This window comes from Phyllostomus hastatus, unplaced genomic scaffold, assembly GCF_019186645.2.
Source record: "Phyllostomus hastatus isolate PE091 unplaced genomic scaffold, TTU_PhHast_1.1 phas_contig_29, whole genome shotgun sequence".
NCBI classification, from domain to species: Eukaryota; Metazoa; Chordata; class Mammalia; order Chiroptera; family Phyllostomidae; genus Phyllostomus; species Phyllostomus hastatus.
In genome coordinates, this window is record NW_025333835.1 from 880,557 (window position 1) to 900,197 (window position 19,641).

The 19,641-nt window shown below is 43.9% G+C and overlaps 1 pseudogene; it reads right to left on the minus strand.

Moving 5' to 3' along the window:
- Positions 1–1,862: 1,862 nt before the first annotated feature.
- Positions 1,863–3,008, minus strand: LOC123818667 (annotated as a pseudogene).
- Positions 3,009–19,641: the final 16,633 nt, after the last annotated feature.

A 19,641-nucleotide genomic window follows, 5' to 3' on the forward strand; every position in this document is an offset into this window, starting at 1 on the left:
TTCCAGGACAAAGTGGGACAGGGTGGGTGGAAATAGCCAAAGCCCTCACCTACCTTCAGTGTCCAATGGTAGATGAAGGGGTCAGGTAGCATGAACTCAGTGCTCTGTAAATATATGTGTTTCCACTCCTGAAAATTCCTGCATAAAGAACAAGAGAATGAGAGAGAGATGCTTAATACATATTGACTTGTTCAGTGAAAGAAAGAAGGAATAATTCCTTGGACTGGGGGAAGAGAGAACCCAGTGTGAGCATGAATGACCTCTGGCAGTTTTGTGCTTATTTTGTTGATAAACTGGGAGGATGTGTTCAGCCTGCTGAGCCTGGTGTTCATTGAGCTGGGCTGGACAGTGGTGTGAAGGTAAAGGGTCCTGCCTCCAACTGGGGTTCAGGTTAGCCAAGAGAGACCAAAGACACCCTGTGGGGATAATGTCCAGTCTCCTATCATGAGAGGTCAAATTCCTACTCCAGGTCTCTGTAGGGACAGGGTAGTGTAGATGAGGCCTCACAGGGCACCTTCAGGGAATATCCCAGAGAAAGTCCCTAGGGTGGTGTGGCAGGAAGAAGTTGAGCAAGGTCTGGGGAGATGGAGTGAACTTGGCATGAACTACTAGCAGGAAAGAGGGAGATGGGGAAACACAGCCCAGGACAATTGGTCCCTGGGGACCTATGTGGGAGTTTGGGGAGGAAAGAGCCAATTTCTAGGTGGAGCCCCCACCTGGGGTATCTTCCTCAGGTCATGGGGGGCTGGGCAGCCTTGGGGAACATCACTGCTCACTGGTGACTCAGCTAACAGGATAGAATCCAGGGGCTGGTTTAGAAGGTAAGTTCCAGGGAGTCTGAAAACCCCAGGATGGGGTGTATTGGGGGTTCATCATGGGGAGACCCTGGGAGACTATAATTGCTGGTCAGAATGGACCTTGGGGTCAGAGCTTTCAGGAGGGGTTGAGGCATGGGGGCAGGAGATGCACTGTAAAACGGGCCATGTGGGAGTAGTATATCCAGGGCAAATTCAGGTCAAGGATGTGGGCTAAGAGCAGTATGGGCCATCCTGGGAGTTTAGGGTCACAGAACATGGTGTTATTTGGAGCTATGAATTGAGGATGGATTGTGGGAGCACCTGGATTGAAAGGAATCTGGGGGAAAGTATCATGCTGGGAGAACAAATCTTGTAGGAAGGGTGGATCTTGAGGAATGGGTTGTGAATCCTGGGGGATATTTCAGTGAATCATTGTAAGGGAGAATCTCGTGAGCAGAACATGGAGTTTTATGATGAATTTGACGGGTTGGCATTTGGGGGGCCTGGAGGTGCTCAGAACATCAGGGTGTCAGAGAACTGTGAGTAATCAAACAGAGAAAACCAACAAAGGGGTGGGTTTCTGGTGCTCAGAACAAATGATTTGTTGAAAAGTAGCTCTAGGGGGTATGCTTGGGAAAAATAGAGGACAGATTATGAGAATGGACCCAAGGGCCGGAACACTTATGGAAAGATTCTGGGAAGGGGCTGAGGCATCCTTTACAAGTTCCTTGGAGAGGAACAGGTTACAGGGATGGGCTGGGGATCCTTGAAGGAGATAGGCTGAATTAGGGGGTTTAGAGCCCAGGGAAATCTTGGAGAACTATATCAAAAGCAACAGATCATGGGGGTGAAAATAGGGGGTTCAAATCTGTGCATGTTTTGGGGACTTGGGTGGAATCCCAAGCTAAGAGTGCCTTGGGGGATGCAGTTACAGATCACTGGAGTTAGGTTTGACAGCGTTAGTGGACCTATGTCTCTTTGGGTCCAGGACTAGACCAGACAATACCCTGGGAGAAGGCAGAATGGAGCCAACTAGTTAGCAGAAGTTTTACTGTCCTCCCACCTTCACCCCTCATCAGTAGCATTTGCTATACCCAATGCTCTATAGGAGCAGGACTGGAGGGGCAATGAGGCCAGTATGGAGCCCTGATCCACACAGAGAAATTCCAGGTGGGCTGAGTCATCACTACCATGTGCTCTTCAGAGGGCAGACTGTGCAGCAGCTTGACCCAGAAGTGGCCGTGTAACCCTAGGAAGAGTGAGAAGCCCCTGCAAAACAGCACATTCTGGGCCACATCCACCTGCACCTTAGGGAGAACCTAGGGAAGACTGGCCATGGTGGAAACACCCACAGGTGACAGCCCTGGGATCTCTGGGGGGTTGAACAGCAGCTCTGGGCATTGTAATTGCTCTTTGCTCAGAGACCAACTGTCACTGGGGCAGCTTCAGGCTCTTCCGGCATTCCAGTTTGGTCTGGCTCTGCTCCTTCTGGAAGTCAAGAGCCATGTAACAACAGCAGTGCTAGATGTTCCTCCAGGTCCTGCTGCCCCATGGCAAGCTGGAGCCCAGCAGCATTTTGCTAGGAAAGTGGTTAAATGGATGCCCACCGGGTCCATACTCTTGGGGGAAGTTGGTAGCTCTAGAAGATAAACACCATGCAGGTGACCCTATGACTGCTACCAGCCTGCCAACCTGCCCATGTGCACAAACAAGCAGCACCTGCTGGGAAGCCACGTACATGGTAAGGGAACACAGTAACTTGAAGGCCACCTTCACCAGATTCAAAAATTGGTAGTGAGGCCAAAGGTTGGTGGAAGAACAGCAGCAGGTGGTCTGGGGTGGCCATGTATAGGTCTTGGTCCAGCAGGTGGTGCCAGATGAACTTGGCCTTGTCCCAGTTGACCCCCATGTCTTTCCTTACCTCCTGCTCCAGGATTAGTTCTGAAAGAACCCTGTGGTAGCTGATTTCTTGGACTGGAAACCAACAATGGTGGCCATGGTGTAGGTGAGCCAGGTCTGCCCCAGGAAGCCCACCTTACAGGTGCCTGTGCTCATGTCAATGACCACTGCACCAGTCTTTGGTGGCAATCTGCCACCCACCATGCTGAAGGCATCCTGCTACAGGGTCTTTTTCACCAGGATTGAGCTGTGTTTCAGACTGTGCTATGCAGCCTCTGGGGAGCACTGGGGCTCTGAAGGATTATGATTTGCATCTATGGCTACATGTGGCTGGGTGGGTTGCTGGGCAAAGCTGACCACTTTTCTCTGGGATGTGTGGTAATGGGGAGAAATAGCTGAGGCTGAGTCAGGGCCAAGCATTGGCAGAGAGTAGAGGGTGCTAGTGTATGTCATCAACCTTCCTGCTGTCCCTTTAAGAAGATTTTACAATGCAGTGGTGGGTGTGGTGCCCCTCCCTGCCTCAGAAAGCTCCTAGGGTACTCATCCATGCTGCATTTATACCAAAGTGCCAGATTTGGAGGAAGAGGGATTTCTGACCCAGCTTCCTACTCCAGAATTAGTAAGACTCAGGAATCTTTTGCTTGCTGCCTTGTCTCAAAGTTATTTATAGTGCGGTATTGAGAGCTGATCACAAACCTCATTGGAAAATCAATCAGATGGTGGTCAGCTAGAATGGCTTTCTGGTTTCCAAAAGGACACAGGAGCCAACCTAGCATGGGGAGCAAGGAGAGTCAGACACTGCTGCAATAGGTTCTTTGACTCTTCTGCTCTCCCTGCTGCCTGGAAAAACCTTACTTACCCATTCCTGCACAGCAGGAATTTGCCTCTTCAAATCTCAATGGGATACCTCCTCCTCCTGGAAGTCTTTCTGATTTCTACTCTAGTCCTGAATGTGTCATGAGGATATCAAAGTGAAAAAATTAATTTACTGGTTGTATGGTGATTTATTACCCTGGTCATAGAGTGAGGTTAAGTTTTTTAATTAGTTGACTAATTAATTAATTTTGTGTGTGGTCTAATGCATGTTTTGGAAATACTCTTTACTCAGCTATTTCCTGAGGGTCCAAGTACATTTCCCTCTAGGCTTTATTGAGATATGATGCACATACATACATAATGTGTTGATTTGACACACATTATCATTACAAAATAATAACCACCTTAGAGTTAGCTATCACCTCCATCAGCTCATATAATTACAATTTCTTTTTTTGTGGTAAGGACATTTCAAGTCTACTCTTAGTAACATCCAAGTATATAATACAGTATTATCAATTATAATCACCTTGCTGTCATTAGATCCCCAGAACTTACTCATCTTATAACTAACAGAAAGTTTGTACCCTTCGACCCAAATCTCCCTATTTCCCCCATGCCCAGGCCCTGGTAACCACCACTCTACTCTGTTTCTATTATTTGAGCTTTTCAAAATTTCATACATAAGTGAGAAAATACAGTATTTGTTTTTGCGTGATTTATTTCACTTTGTATAATGCCCTCAAGTTCCATTCTCAAGGCTCATCTGTGTTATATCAGGTGTTAGACTTTCCTTAATTCTAAAGGCTGGTTAACATTCCAGTATATGGATGGACTACATCGTGATAATGCATCAGGGTACAGCCAAGAGGGTGGCCCCAAATAAGAATTTGGAATGGGGTCCAGAACTCAAGGTGTCTAGGAAATATTAGGATGTCCTCACCCCTTCCCGGACACAGGTGTGAGTTGGGGGAAGGGACACATGGAGCAGGGCCATTGAGAGCTGTTTTGTATAGCAACAGCTTTGCAGCTAACCTCTGGCATGGTCATTTAACATATCTGTAGCCTTTAACTCGTTGCATATGCATAGATGTGTTAAATAGCTGTGGCCATGCTTTGAGCCAGGGAGAAGGGAGTGACTTCCACCCAAGATGTAACTGGGGGACAGATCCCCCAAGTTACAGTGCCTGCATGAGAGGTTGGAGATTATTGGCTCCATGCCATGGGGCCACACCTGCCCACACTTACTATGGCAACCCAGTAAAGCTGGAAGGATATGGGAGTGCTGGCAAGTGTAGCTGATTGCGGGAGGAGTCAGAAATGTGGCTGCAGAGGAGGATTGGCATGGGGATTTAAACCCAGACTCGGCAGCCATTGAAGAGAGGACCACAGCCAGTGCAGAGAGAGCCACATGGCTGTAGCATTGTGGAGAGGACCACATGGCTGTGGCCATGTCGGAGAGAGCCACGTGCTTCTGGCAGAGTAGGGACCCCTGCAGCTTCAGTAGGGGAAACCACCATGTGGCTTTAGCAGAAAATTGCCACTCAGCTTTGGCAGAGTGGTGACCCCCCTGCATCCCCGCAGCTTTGCAGGGAGATCCACGCAGCTTTGCCAGAGTGGGGACCCCTGCAGCTCTGGTAGAAGAGGACCACATGGCTTTGGGATGCTCCCTTTGACCACGTGGCTTGGGAAGCAGGAGAGACTTTGCCTGGAAGAAGGGTGAAAGAACTCTTGCCAGTAGGTCATGAGAAGCTGCCACATGGCTTTGGATTAATTGGAGATCCTGCCTGGATGGTGACACAGCTGACAGTGTCAGGAGAATGAATCACAGATGTTTGCTTCTTTTCCTGAGTTATGGTACCCTGAATAATTAGGGCAGGGGAAGAAGGAAGCACTGTGGGTGTCTATGGGTATCCTGAAGGACTTTGATATTTTAATGAAGACGTTAGGTCACTCCTTAAAGTCTGTATAGCTTTTAAATAAGCATTTCCTTTCCTTTTCACAAATCTCTGGCATTGAGAGATGTCTTTCCTATAAGGCGACAGACAATTGAGCCCAGTAGGGGGTCCTTTCAGTTATAGTATATTGCCCTTTGCCCCCTGTGTTCTGTAACAATCATCCATGTATCTGTTGATGAACACTTGAGTTGCTTCCACTTTGCGGATGTTTATTGTGAATAATGCTGCTGTGAACATGGGTGTATGAATGTCTCTTTGGAATCTGCTTTTATATACCTAGAAGTGGGATTGCTTGATTATATGGTAATTCTATTTTTAACTTTTTGAGGAATGATCACACTGTTTTCCACAGCAGCTATGCCATTTTACATTCCCACTAGCAATGTAGAGGCTTCCCCTTTCTCCATATCCTTGTCAACAGTTGTTATTTTGTGGGGTTTTTTTTATTATAGCCATACTAATGATTGTGAAGCTGTAATGGAGTTTTAAGCATCAGCATATTAGAAAGCCACATATAATTCAGAGGGACTATTCCATAAAGAATTGAATAGACTGTGCTCAGGGCCCAGCCATTTGTACTGATGTGATTCAACTCTGTGCAGAAAGGGTGTCTCCCAGAACTCCACCTTATTCAACACATACGCAGGAGAAACCTTTGACCCTGTGAAAAAGTATTTTGGTGAATTTAGGTTACAGCCAAAAATAAAACATTAATAAATATTTTTTTCTCTTTAAAGAATCATTGTGGCAAGTCAGAGTGATAAGGGTGCAGCCAAGAAGGGGGCCCCAAATAGGAATTTGGAATGGAGGCCAGAACTCAAGGTGGCCAGAAAATATTAGGATGTCCTCACCACTTCCCCCACAGGTGTGAATTGGGGGAAGAAAGGGACACATGGAGTAGGAACATTCAGGGCTGTTTTGTATAGCAACAGCTTTGCAGCTAAATAACCTCTGGCATGGTCATTTAACATATCTATAATGTTTAACATAGATATGTTAAATAGCTGTGGCCATGCTTTAGCCAGGGAGAAGAGAGTGACTTCTACCCAAGATGTAACTGGGAGGCAGGTCCCCCAGGTTACAGTGCCTGCATGAGAGGTTGGAGATTATTGGCTCCATGCCATGGGGCCACACCTGCCCAGACTCACTGTGGCAACCCAGTAAAGCTGGAAGGATATGGGAGTGCTGGCAAGTGTAGCCGGTTATGGTAGAAGTCAGAAATGGGGCTGCAGAGGAAGATTGGTGTGGGGATTTATACTCAGACTTGGCAGTCATTAAAGAGGGGACCACACAGCTGTGGCAATAGAGGAGAGATCCACTTGGTTTCACCCAAGTGTAGACCCCCGCAGCTTTGGTGAAAACAGAACCACGTGGCTTTGGTCAGAATGGGGACTCCCACAGCCATGTGAAAGAGAATCACCATGCAGCTTTAGCAGAGGACCGCCACTTGGCTTTGTTAGAGTGGAGACCCCCGCCCCCACTCCTCGCAGCTTTGCCAAAAAGAACCATGTGGTTTTGGCCAGAGTGGAGACCCCTGCAGCTTTGGTGGAAGAGGACTACATGGCTTTGGGGTGCTCCCTTTGGCCATGGCCTGGGAAGCAGGAGAGACTTTGCCTGTAAAATGGGTACAAAGAACTCTTGCCAGTAGGCCATGAGAAGCTGCCACATGGCTTTGGATTAATTGGAGATCTTGCCTGGACGGTGACACAGCTGATGGTGTCAGGAGAATGAATCACAGATGTTTGCTTCTTTTCCTGAGATATGGTACCCCAAATAAGGTCAGAGAGAGAAGGAAGCAGAGGATGGATGTCTGTGGGTATCCAAAAGGACTTTGATATTTTAATGAAGACATTAGGTCACAACTTTAAGTCTGTATAGCTTTTAAATAAGCATTTCCTTTCCTTTTCACAAATCTCTGGCATTGAGAGATGTCTTTCCTAAGGCAGTGGACAAACGAACCTAGTGGGGGATCCTTTTGATAATTGTGTATCCTGCCCCCCTTGGCCCTGTGTGTGTGGGTGTGTTCTGTAACAGTTTTTGGTATCCCTGGTGGTATAATAATCGCCCCCCCCACCACCTGTTCTATAACAAGAGGATATTAGATAATGGTTTGGAATGGATAAATCTCATTGTAACTTCATGACTTAGGGATGGGTATTGTGTTTGTTTTTCTGATGGGCAAATAGAGGCTCAAATATGTGAATGAAGTAAGTCACCCAAAGCCACACAGCAGGGATGGAGGCAAGAGCAGGATATGAATGTAGATCTCTGAAATATTTCAGTGACTGACTTGGATCCAGGAAATTGTGAGGTCTAGGATCCATCCAAAACCATGTATGGGACTTCTTGAGACTCATTTTTCTCTTGGGTAAAATGGGGATGTTGTGTCTGGCACATAATAGATTCTAAATGCCGGGGTATTTCAGGAAACAGGCCAGAAAAATCAGTTAAAGGCAGCAAGACAATGATGTGTTTAAAACCACAGATCTGGAGCCGGCTGTTGTGGCTTAAACTCAGGCTCCTCCCCTTAATAGCTGAGGCAAACTACTAGCCTCCCTGTGCTTCAGTTTCCCCATTAGCAAATTAAAAGTAACAACAGTACTGACTTCAAAGGACAACTGTAAGAACGGACTGTTTGTGAAGTGTTTAGATCAGTGAATGGCACATAATAAATGCTCTTTGAGAGTCTGTTACATAAATTACAGGTGGTGTGGTCTTTGAAATAGAATTAGGGACTTAATCAGGCATTTCTCTTGGAAGGGCATTTCTTGTGCAGACATCAACAGGACTTCAGATGTATGCTGTGAACACATTGGAAACCGGCACCTCTTTTCACCTTTCTGAAGTCTCCTAAATGGCTGGGAAATGATTTATATAGCCTCCTGCCAGCAGGGGGTGAGCAAGACCACCAATTTATTATTATTTTTTTTTTCAGCCAAATCCTTTGTTCTCTTGCTCACTTCTCAACTAGGGTTGCAAATTAGAATTACCAGAGGAATAAAAAAAAAATTCTCCACATCTTCGCTGCACCCCAGACCAATTAAATCTGAATCTCTCCAGATGGAGACCAAACATTGGTGATCTTTCATACTCCCAGGAAATCTTAATGTGCAGCAAGTGGTGATACTGATCTGTCTTCAAAATTCTTGCATTTTTTAATTTCTCTGGATCATCATCACAAAGGAAGGACAGTGAGACTGTGGTTGTGAGGCAGTTCTCTCAAGCCAGCGAGTCCTCAAGCTTGAGAATCTCCAGGAAGCTTCTTTAAAACAAATCTGTTCCCACCCAGAAATTCTGATTGGCAGGTCTGGGGAAAGAGGGAGACCTGGGAATCTGCACTTCTCATAAACTCCCAGGTGATACTGATGCTGCTGGTTGTTGGAATCAGCTTTGAGCAGCATTGTCTGTAGCCTTGCAGACATCTGGGAGATGAAAGGGAAAACCTAGCAAAGGTGGAACTGTAGAACTGAATTATTTTATTTCTAAATTAATTTTTTAATTCAAAAATTTATATTAGAAAATATTTTAGGGAAAGTTTAGGGTGGTGGGGAGGGGTGGGGGAAAGGCAAAAAACTGTACTTGAACAACAATAAAAAATGTTTTAAAAATTCAAGCTTATAAAGATTATACGTACAGTCAAAGCATCAAAAAACAAAACAAAAAATGAAAAACAGAATAAATCACAATAGCCAAGCTATGAAAATAACCTAAATGTCTGTCAGTGAATGATTGGGTAAAGATAACATGGTATATATACAAAAATATTATTAAGCCATGTAAAATAAGAAAATCTTGCCTTTTTGCAACAACATGGATAAATTTTGAGAGCATTATGGTGAGTAAAATAAGTCAGATACATAAGTACTGTGTGATCTCACTTATGTGAAATCAAAAAAAAAAAGAAATAAAGAAACTGGAGAACAAATAGAAATGATGTATTAATCATGTCTTTTTATTCTGTACTTCTGATCTTGTACTTCTAAGGTTGACATCTTGTTAACCTGCAAGAGAGTGTGACTTCCAAATTTAGCTAATTCCTAGAGATAGCAACCCCTCTGTGAGTGCTCCTTTCAGGAGCAAAACAAATAATCCAGAGGATTATCCACCACCACCCCACCACCCCATCCCCCACCCCCCACATACTTTATGGCTTTCAATACTCAGAGCCACTAATCACCTCAGGGCCAGGTGCCAGACAAATAGGGCCAGCACCTACACCTCAGAGCCTGCTGAATTATTCTAACTAGGGACTCCTAAACCAGTTTACATACCTCACCCATTTTTCTTGTGCAAACATAATAAAGGTTCTTGCCCACATTCCTCTCTCACTCTCTCTGCCTCCTGATTGATCCTGTTGCCTCTCCGTGTAACTCTTGCTCCCATGGCATGGTATGCCTCCTTCTCTTGAGAACTGGGAGAAACAAATTAACTTTTCAATGGCAATCATCTCCTGATCCATTGGTCTTGCCATACCTGAATAATAACACACTTGTTTTAAAACAGACTCCTTCACTCATTCTCCTCAGAATTCTCACTGGGGCTTGGATGTCCAGCACTTTTCAATTGTCCACACCAATGCTTCCTCCTCCATTCCTGCAGTATATTAAGAACTGAGCATCATATTTTCCCCTCATGTTCAGGTGGGGAAAATTTTAGTTGTAGAGTACCTGACTCTCACTGCAGTTCATTTCTCTGCCCTGAAAAGAAGAAGCCAAAAGGGGTGTCTGATAACACCTTTCCCTGAAACCTCCTTCCCTTAACTGTTGGGTGAAGAAGGTGCTGGTGGGCAAAGCAGGCAGTGACCCATTCCAGAGATGTGTTATCAGGAGTCACTGTGAACTGGGAGAAAATGATGGATGTCTCCCTGGGTCTGCTCACTGCCCTAGCTCAGCAGATTTCAGAGCAAGGTAAAGGAAGAACTGACAGGACTGTCTTTCACACACTACAAAATGCTAGGGCCTGTGTTCCCAGCCGGCAAACCAAATATCTAGATATTTCACATCACCTTTCTATTTTAAGTCCACAGGAGCTATGTGTGGGGACCAGGCTGTGAGTGGCCCCAAGCCTGATGGGCATGGCTACTATTTGCAGAGACCAGGTGTTGCGCGTGGGTCACCGGCCAGCAGTGACCACAGAATGCTGTGGATGGCTCGACGATAAACACGCGAGAAAAAACATGCACAGAGACAAACTAGTTTCTGTGGAGAAGTAGGGACGAAATGGCCACCCCTTCTAGTGAGGAGCGCACCGATTTACCGTCCATACCTGCTTTTATTGGGCTCATTTTGCATAATAATTCAGGTAAAGTACAGTACTCATTAGGGGGAAGTAAGGAACCATAGAAAACAAAGAACTCTGCCGGTCTATTGAGTTGGGGGTCAAAGAGCTGTAAGATTGAGGAACAAAATAACTTCCTCCTAAGACCCTTCTCATTCAACTGAGAGCATTCTAAACAAAGGAGGTTTCACAGTAATTTACATGTTCTTTCTTAGGCCTGATCACCCTGGGGAATCCGCACTTCTCAGTACCGAGCTGCACCACCCTGTCATTGTTTCAGGCTTAGGTGGAGCAAGGGAACTAAGGCAACTGGGAGACAAGGAGGTTTTTTTTTCCCAGACGCTGAGAACTCAGGCTATGTCAAATCCGAGGAGCAAGGGTCCATCACCCCCCTTTTGCTGCAGCCCCCCCAAGTCCTTCTTTTGGGGGGCCTCCCAAAGTGATCGTGCCCGGCTTAGGTCGTTCCCCCCGTGGGGAATCTTACCCGTCTTTGGCTAACCGACCAAGCTTTTTGGGGTTCAGTTATGAATAAAGCAGCAGAAGCAGCATTCCTGCCAGGAAGACAAGCTTTTGTCTCCTTGCTGGCTCACGGTTCCAAGGGCGTTCACTTAGCTTTAGCCTAGGCGGGGGTTTCAGCCTCTGATACCAGTCAGGGCAGTTCCCAACAACCAGGTCCAGTGACTGGGCTGTGGGCAAAACCAGAGACCTGGCTGGGGCTGGGGCTGTCCTCAGGCCTGAAAGCCTTGGCTACTATGGGTTATGAATGTGGTCCATTGTATATTACCTGCTTTGTCAAATTCTGGATGAAGAGATTCTTGCCTCCCTTTCTCTGTATATAAGGAAACTTAGAGATCAACCTGTTTACCTATTGGGCCTGGAGTTTCTGATAGGAACCAGGGCAGCACCAACTCCAGGCTTCCATTCTGGTTGTCACCAGAAATTTACAATGCAGAGTGTTAGGTGCCATCTGCAGTTCTGGTGCTATCTATAGTCTGGTAATGGCCTGGAGCCTAGAGGATGTTCCAAAATATCAACCAAATGAGAGCAAAGTTGGAGGTATGCCCAGCTGCCAGAGGAGGATTTTAGAGTGAGAGTTTAGAGGGGATGATGGGAAAGTTCAGGAGAGGAGAGTCAGACAAGAGGGAGCACATTCTCCTTGCATAGGGCCTTCATATGTCTAGAGGGACTACCCCCTTTTCTGCCAGTGCATCTCTGGAGTCAGTGAAGTGCAGCAAGAACTGCAAGTCTATGTGGAGCCATTGCCCACTCATGAGTAGTGGCAGAGGACAAAGGACAAACTTGGGGCACCTCTTACACCACCCTCAGGCTGGAGGATGGACTAAGCAGGAGGAGGTCCCAGAAGGATGAGTTTGGCCCCTACCTTGCACCCATGTGGTAAACCAGCCAGGCCAGGAAGCAGAGCTTTATGAAAGTAGATGAGGGGAGAAAAGTGACACTCCATCCAAAAGGAGCTAGAGGCATGCCTTTTATCTCACAGGGACTCAAGAATGTTTCACATAAAACTCAGACCTAGGACCATCAGTCAGAAATTAGAAGTGAGACTATAAAGAACTGAAAAGATTGGATTTGGCCTGTGGGAAGTAAGGATCTTAAGCAGAAAAATCTGTGAGTACATGAGAGGACATGTCTAAGGCCCTGGGGAAGCTGGAAGCAGTGCATCCCACAGATGCCAACCAGCACCTGTTCTGGGTCCCACATGGATTGATGATGGGGCTGCAAACTTTGCCAATGAGGTTCCTGCCTTCACACTGCTCCCTATTCCAAAGCTCGAAGCTCTGAGGGGAGGGGGTGTCAAAAAGCCCCCAGGAGAACAGCAGCAGCTGTACATCAGACAGGGGATGGTACCCCACCAGCTGAACTGATGGTGTCTCCAACCTGGGCTGTGCTGTTCAGGCATGTATCTTAGTGTTGAGCACAGCCACCAGAAAATGTAATGACCACAGTCAATTATTTTCCTCCAGTCTTCCCATCTTTACTTAATGCCACCTTGGTGTTCAGAACAACATACAGTTCTCTTGAGATATGGCTCCTAGTTTGGGAGAGGAAGGCTGGCCATTGGAGATGACTGTGGCCCTGGGAAAGCCCTGATAGGACTCTAGGAGGCAAGTGGTCACCTATGTCCAGGCCATGTCCCTGATTGAGAGTGATGGGTGCCAGGCCCAGCCACCATGACAGAGGTGGCCAGCCACCCAAGGGAACCTGCTCACTCTCCCTGCATCACTCTGCTTAGTTTGTGTGTCCCTGGGGCTGAAGCAATGTCAGGAGGCTCTGTGGACCCCTTTTGAGTCCTCCTGAAGGGGGCCCATGAGCTGGAGCAGGGGACATACCTCTCCAGGCCTGGCTCCCCAGCACTCTCTCTCCCTGTTCATCCATGCAGGAGCTCTCTGCTCTCCCTTTGTAGACATGGAGCTGAGAGCTGGGGTGTGCTGTGGAGGCTGCAGAGTCAGGGATCGGGCACTCATCTGCAGAAAGAGATGTTTTGCCCTTGACAGAAACACACATCACTAATAAATTTACCTGACATTTCTGTCTATGTAAGACTCTCCCAACCTCAATGCAGAGGGCACTAGCCTCCCTGCATAAATCTGCAGGAGTGCATGATGGCCAATTATATGACAAACCAACTAGGCCACAGTGCCAAGACAAGACATTAGGTCAAACACTGGTCTAGATGTTGTTATGGAAATGGTATATATGTATGTATATATGTATGTATTTTTCAGTGTTGTAAGATTCTTTTATTTCATATGAAGTAGTACAATATATTTTTAAGTATATTTTATTGATTATGCTATTACAGTTGACCCACTTCTTTCCCCTGCTTTATTCCCCTCTGCCCTGTACACCCCCTCCCACCACCATTCCCCCACCTTAGTTCATGTCCATGGGTTGTACATATAAGTCTTTGGCTTCTCCATTTCCCATACTATTCTTAACCTCCTCCTGTCTGTTTTTTACCTACCATTTATGCTTCTTATTCCCTGTACCTTTTCCCCCATTCTCCCTCTGCCCCCTACCTGTTGATAACCTTCCATGTGGTTTCCATTTCTGTGATTCCATTCCTGTTCTAGTTATTTGCTTAGTTTGTTTTTGTTTTTGTCCTTTTTAGGTTCAGTTGTTGATAGTTGTGAGTTTGTTGTCATTTTACTGTTCATATCTTCGATCATCTTCTTTTTCTTAGATAAGTCCCTTTAACATTTCATATCATAAGGGCTTGGTGATGATGAACTCCTTTAACTTGACCTTATTTGGGAAGCACTTTATCTGTCCTTCCATTACAAATTATGGCTTTGCTGGATAGAGTAATCTTGGATGTAGGATCTTGTTTCTCATGATTTTGAAAACTTCTTTCCAGCCTATTCTTGCTTGCAAACTTTCTTTTGAGAAATCAGCTGATAGTCTTATGGGAGCTCCCTGTAGGTAACTGTCTCCTTTTCTCTCGCTGCTTTTAAGATTCTCTCCTTATCTTTTAATTTTGGGTGATATACTTATGATGTGCCTTTGTGTGTGCTTCCTTGGGTCCAACTTCTTTGGGACTCTCTGAGCTTCCTGGACTTCCTGGAAGTCTATTTCCTTTTCCAGATTAGAGAAGTTCTCCTTCATTATTTGTTCAAATATGTTTTCAATTTCTTGCTCTTCCTCTTCTCCTTCTGGCACCCCTATGATTTGGATGTTGGAATGTTTAATGATGTTCTGGAGGTTCCTAAGCCTGTCTTCATTTTTTTTGAATTCTTGTTTTTTCATTCTGTTCTGGTTGAATGTTTCTTTCTTCCTTGTGGTCCAAACTATTGATTGGAGTCCTGGTTTCCTTCCCTTCACTGTTGGGTCCTTGTACATTTTCATTTAGTTCACTTTTCATAGCCTTCACTTTTTTCTCTATTTTGTGACCATGCTCAACCAATTCTGTGAGCATCCTGATTACCAGTGTTGCATCTGTTAGGTTGTCTGTCTCTTGATTGCTTAGTTGTATTTTTTTCTGGAGGTTTGATCTGTGCTTTCATTTGGGCCATACTTTTTTTTATCTCAGCATGCCTGTTACATAGTAAGGGGCAAAGCCTTATGTATTCACCAGGCTGGGGCAACCCACATTGCTGCTTTGTGGCACTGTATGTCAGGGAGGGGACACAGAGGGGACAAAGCCAGATTTCTGTTGGCTTTCAGTAACATCCACTGCTACCCACAGGCAAATTGATTCTTCTCGTGCTGATTCCTGAGTGGGTGGGTTTGTGTATCTTTTCGTACCTTGTGGGTCCCTCCAACAAACTCTCTTGTGAGGCTGGGAGTTTCTCCTGCCACCAGAACCCCCATAGGTTTTTTTCAGTCAGAGACTTTGAGTCTTTATTTCCCTGCCATGGAACCCTGGGTTGCTTGGTCTGTCTCCCTTCTCAGTTTTTCCTCCCAGTTTATCTGCACACAAATGTCAGGCCACCCAGTCTGCCAGCCACCACCTCACCAGCCTAGGTCCTCCAGACTCTGCCTTGCCACATGTATTCTCTGCCCAAGCTGACCATCTCAGCCCCTCCTACCAATCTAGATGAATGTTTTTTTAACCCCTTGCTTGTCGGACTTCTGTACAGTTCCATTTTCTGGCAGTTCTGGCCATTTTTTGTTTTTAAATTTGTTGTTGTCTTTTTGGTTATGCAAGGAGACAACTATGCCTCCTTCTTACCTGGAAATCTCTCTCTGTCTTTTTTTACATGATGTATTACATTTATTGATTTCCTAATGCTGTACCATCCTTGAACAACTGGCATGAATCCCACTTGATCATGGTGTATCATCTTTTTAATGTACTGCTGGATGCGGTTTGCCAGTTCCTTTTTGAGGATTTTCTCATCTATGTTTATCAGTGATATTGGCCTATAGTTTTCTTTCTTTGTCATGTCTTTATCTTCTTTCGGAATTACTATAATGCTGGCTTCATAAAGAGTTTGGGAGACTTCCCTCTTCTTGGACTTTTTGGAATAGTCTGAGAAGGATAGGGGTTAGCTATTCCTTTAAAGTTTTGTAAATTTCTCCTATGAAACAAACTAGTCCATGGCTTTTGTGTGCCAGAAGCTTTTTGATTAGTCATTTGACTTCGCCAGCTGTTATTGGTCTGTTTGGGCTTTCTTCTTCTTCTTTACTCAGTTTTGGACAATTATATTTTTGTAGAAATTTGTCCATTTCACCTAGGTTTCAAATTTTGGGGGCATATAGTTGTTTCTTGCAATTTCTTACAATCCTTTGTATTTCTGTGGTATCAGTTTTTATTTCTCTTCTTTCATTTCTGATTTTGTTTATTTGGGTCCTCTCTCTTTTCTTTCTTGATGAGTCTGTTTAAAGCCTCATCAATTTTGTTTATCATTTTGAAAAACAATCTCCTAGATTTATTGATCCTTAGAATTGTGCTTTCAGTCTCTATGTCATTTGATTCTGCTCTGATCTTGGTTATTTCCTTCCTTCTACTTCCTCTGGACTATCTTTATCATTGTTCCTCCATTTCTTGTAGATGTAGGGTTATGTTGTTTATTTGAATTGCTTCTATTTTTTTTAGGTAGTCCTGTATCACTATGAACTTCCTCTGAGGACTGCCTTTGCTGTGTCCCATATGTTTTAGACTGCTGTGAGTTCCTTTTCATTTGTTTCCAGAAACTCTTTGTTTTCTTCCTTGACCTCATTCTTGACCTATTCACTGTTTAATAGTGTACTATTCAGTATCCAGTAGTTTGAGTGTCTTGGAGTTTTTTCCTTGGCATTGGTTTCTAGTTTCAGTCCCTCGTGGTCAGAGAAAATTCTTGATATGATTTCAATTTCCTTGTATTTGTTGAGGCTTGTTTGTGTCCTACCATGTGGTCTATCTTTGAAAATATTCCATGTGCATTTGAAAAGAATATGTATTTTGCTTCTTTGGGATGAAAGGCTCTCTCTATATAGCAGTTAAGTCTATTTGATCTAGGACATTGTTCAGTGCTGCACTATCTTTGTTGACATTTTGTTTGGAAGATCTATCCATTTTTTGCAGTAGGGTGTTAAAATCCCATACTATAATTGTGTTGCTCTCAATATGTTTCTTGAAGTCCTCCAAGATTTTCTGTATGTATTTGGATGTTCCTATGTTGGGTGCATATATGTTTATAATGTTCATGTGTTCTTGATGGATTCTTTCCTTGAGTTATGAAATAACCTCTGGGTCTCTTCTTAGGGCCTCTTTTGAAGTGTATTTAATATGATATGAGTATTGCTATTCCAGGTTTTTTTCCTGTCCATTTGCTTGGAATATTTTCTTTGTAACCCTTCACTTCAGTCTGTGTAGGTCTTTGTTCTGAGATGGTTCTCATGTAGGTAGCATATGTGTGGTCATGATTACTCATCCATTCAGCTATTCTGTCTCTTTTGATTGGAGCATTTGATCTATTTACATTTAAGGTTATATTGATAGGACTTATTCATTGCCATTTTTCTTCATTTGTACCCATATTCTTCCCTCTCTCACTCTTTTTCTTCCTTTTCTTAAAGCATCCCTTTAGCATATCTTGCAATGTTGTTTTGGTTGAGGTGTATTCTATGAGCCTTCTTTTGTCAGGACAACTCCTTACTTCACCTTCCATTTCAATTGAGATCTTTACGGGCAGAGTATACTTGGCTGCTGGCCATTTTTTTTCATTACTTGGAATATTTCTTGCCATTCCCTTCTACTTTGTAGCATTTCCATTGAGAAGTCAGCTCCTAGCCCTGTGGCGGCTCCCTTGTATGTTACTTTCTGTTTCTCCCCTGCTGCCTTTAAGAGTCTGTCTTTGTCTTGGAATTTTGCCACTTTAAGTATAATGTGTCTTGGAATCAGCCTCTTTGGGTTCTTCTTGATTGGGACTCTGTTTTTCCTGGATTTGTGTGACATTTTCTCCATCAAATTAGGGAGGTTTTCCATCATTGCTTTTTCAAATAGGTTTTCTATCCCTTGCTCTTTTCTTCTTTTTCTGATATTCCTATATTTGGATATTGTTGTTTCATGTTGTCCTGTAGTTCCCTTAACCCCTCTTCTTTCTTTCTGAGCCTATTTTTTTTTTTTGCTCTTTCTGGGAGATATTTTCTACCTTGTCCTCCAGTTCATTTATTCAATCCTCTGCCTCATCTAACCTGCTTTTGATTCCTTCTACTGTATTCATCAGTTCAGAAATTGTATTGTTCATTTCCTCTTGTCTTGTCTGTTGTTGATAGTTTTGATTTCCATTTTCATGTTGACATAATTTACAGTAAGATCATTGTAGTTTCCCTATAGCTTTTGGTAATTCTCAATGAGCTCATTAAGCTTCCTCATAACCATTATTTTGAACTCATTATTTGATAGTTGACTTGCCTGTATTCATTTAGCATTCTTTCTGAGGCTTCCTCCTTTGATTTCATTTAGGGTTTGTTTCTTTGTCTTCCCATCATTGTGAGACTCTTCTTTTTTTCTTCTGCTTCTTAAGTTGACCTGTTTTGACTCCCTGTTTTTGTGATGTGAACTTCTGTGGTAGGAGACCTGTCAGATTCCGTGGTGCTGTCTCCTTGATCTCCTGAAATTGCTGCTCTTGGTATGCCATTTATGTTGGCTCTCTGCATGTATTTTGGTTTTGATTGTTGGGTCTTTCTTTGCTGGGTCCTTTCTTCCAGCTGGTTGACTGAGGGTCACTCTACCCACCACATCTTGTATGCTGTTCTAAAATAATAGATGTTAATTATATTTCAGTTGATATTTCAGTGAACAATGTGATTTAAATGCCTTGATTTATTACACTCTCTAGGTTCACACATATAAACTAGTTTTCTGAAAATGCTAGTTTTATCTGTAAATGAGCAATATTATTTCATTGAAAGAGTGTATTCAGCATGTAATAAACTATGTAATGTCATATGTGTAAAAATACTTCCATGAATGATACAATTCCACTGGATCCAGGTATCGGTATTTCAATAAAAGAATGTGTTTACCAAGTGTACTGCATTTAATAAAATATTTTAAAAGCCATACTATTAAAAGTTATTAGACATTGCCATAAGTATAAGTTTGGAAACTATAGAATATGGTCTGTGCTTACCACTAAATAAAAACTAGTGTTCCCAATCTGTTGTGCAAAGACAGTTTTCAGCTTGTCTATAATTCTGTCCCAATTCAGCAAGCATGCAGTATCACTTCCTAAACCTGCACTTAGAGGAGTAGCCCTTTCCACAGGCCCCAGCACAATCCAGGCTCCATAAGTCATCCTCAAGGAGCAAAATTATTGGAAAGCAATTTTCCATGCCAATATGACATATCCATGCCTCAGAAAAAGGTAAAATAGAGAAGAGAAATATTGATACTTATGTTCCCTTTTTGTTTTCTTAACCAGTTCAACATTTCTAGTTGTATATGCTCTTATGGCAATTCCTTAAAAATGGAAATATATGGCTGAGAATTAGAGATGACTGTAAAACATGTGCTAACATTTGTTTTGTTGGCAACAGTTCAATGACAACAGAAATCCCTAATTTAGGGGTGCACTGAAGAGGAAAACCTTATTCAGTGCAATTTTTGTGATATACCTCTGCTTCAGAACAGCACATTTATGAGACAGCTCAATTTACAGCTCAATTATTATATAGCATGGCTGTGGAACAGCATGCTGTATGTGGCACTTGGGTGATGTGACCCTCAAGAGAGACCCCTCTCTGGCACAGGTCTGCTCTGGTCTGCTCTTCTCTGGTCTGGTGGGATGTCTTTGGTGTTCCAGCTCCAACTGCAGAAACATAGCCATCAGTCTCCCATGGAAAGGGAAAGTGCACCCCTGGAGCCACAGAGGAGCTGACTTATATTGGCAGAAATCCCCACCCCTGGTCCTTCATTGGTCTGTTTTCCCTTAAATGAGGACTCCAAA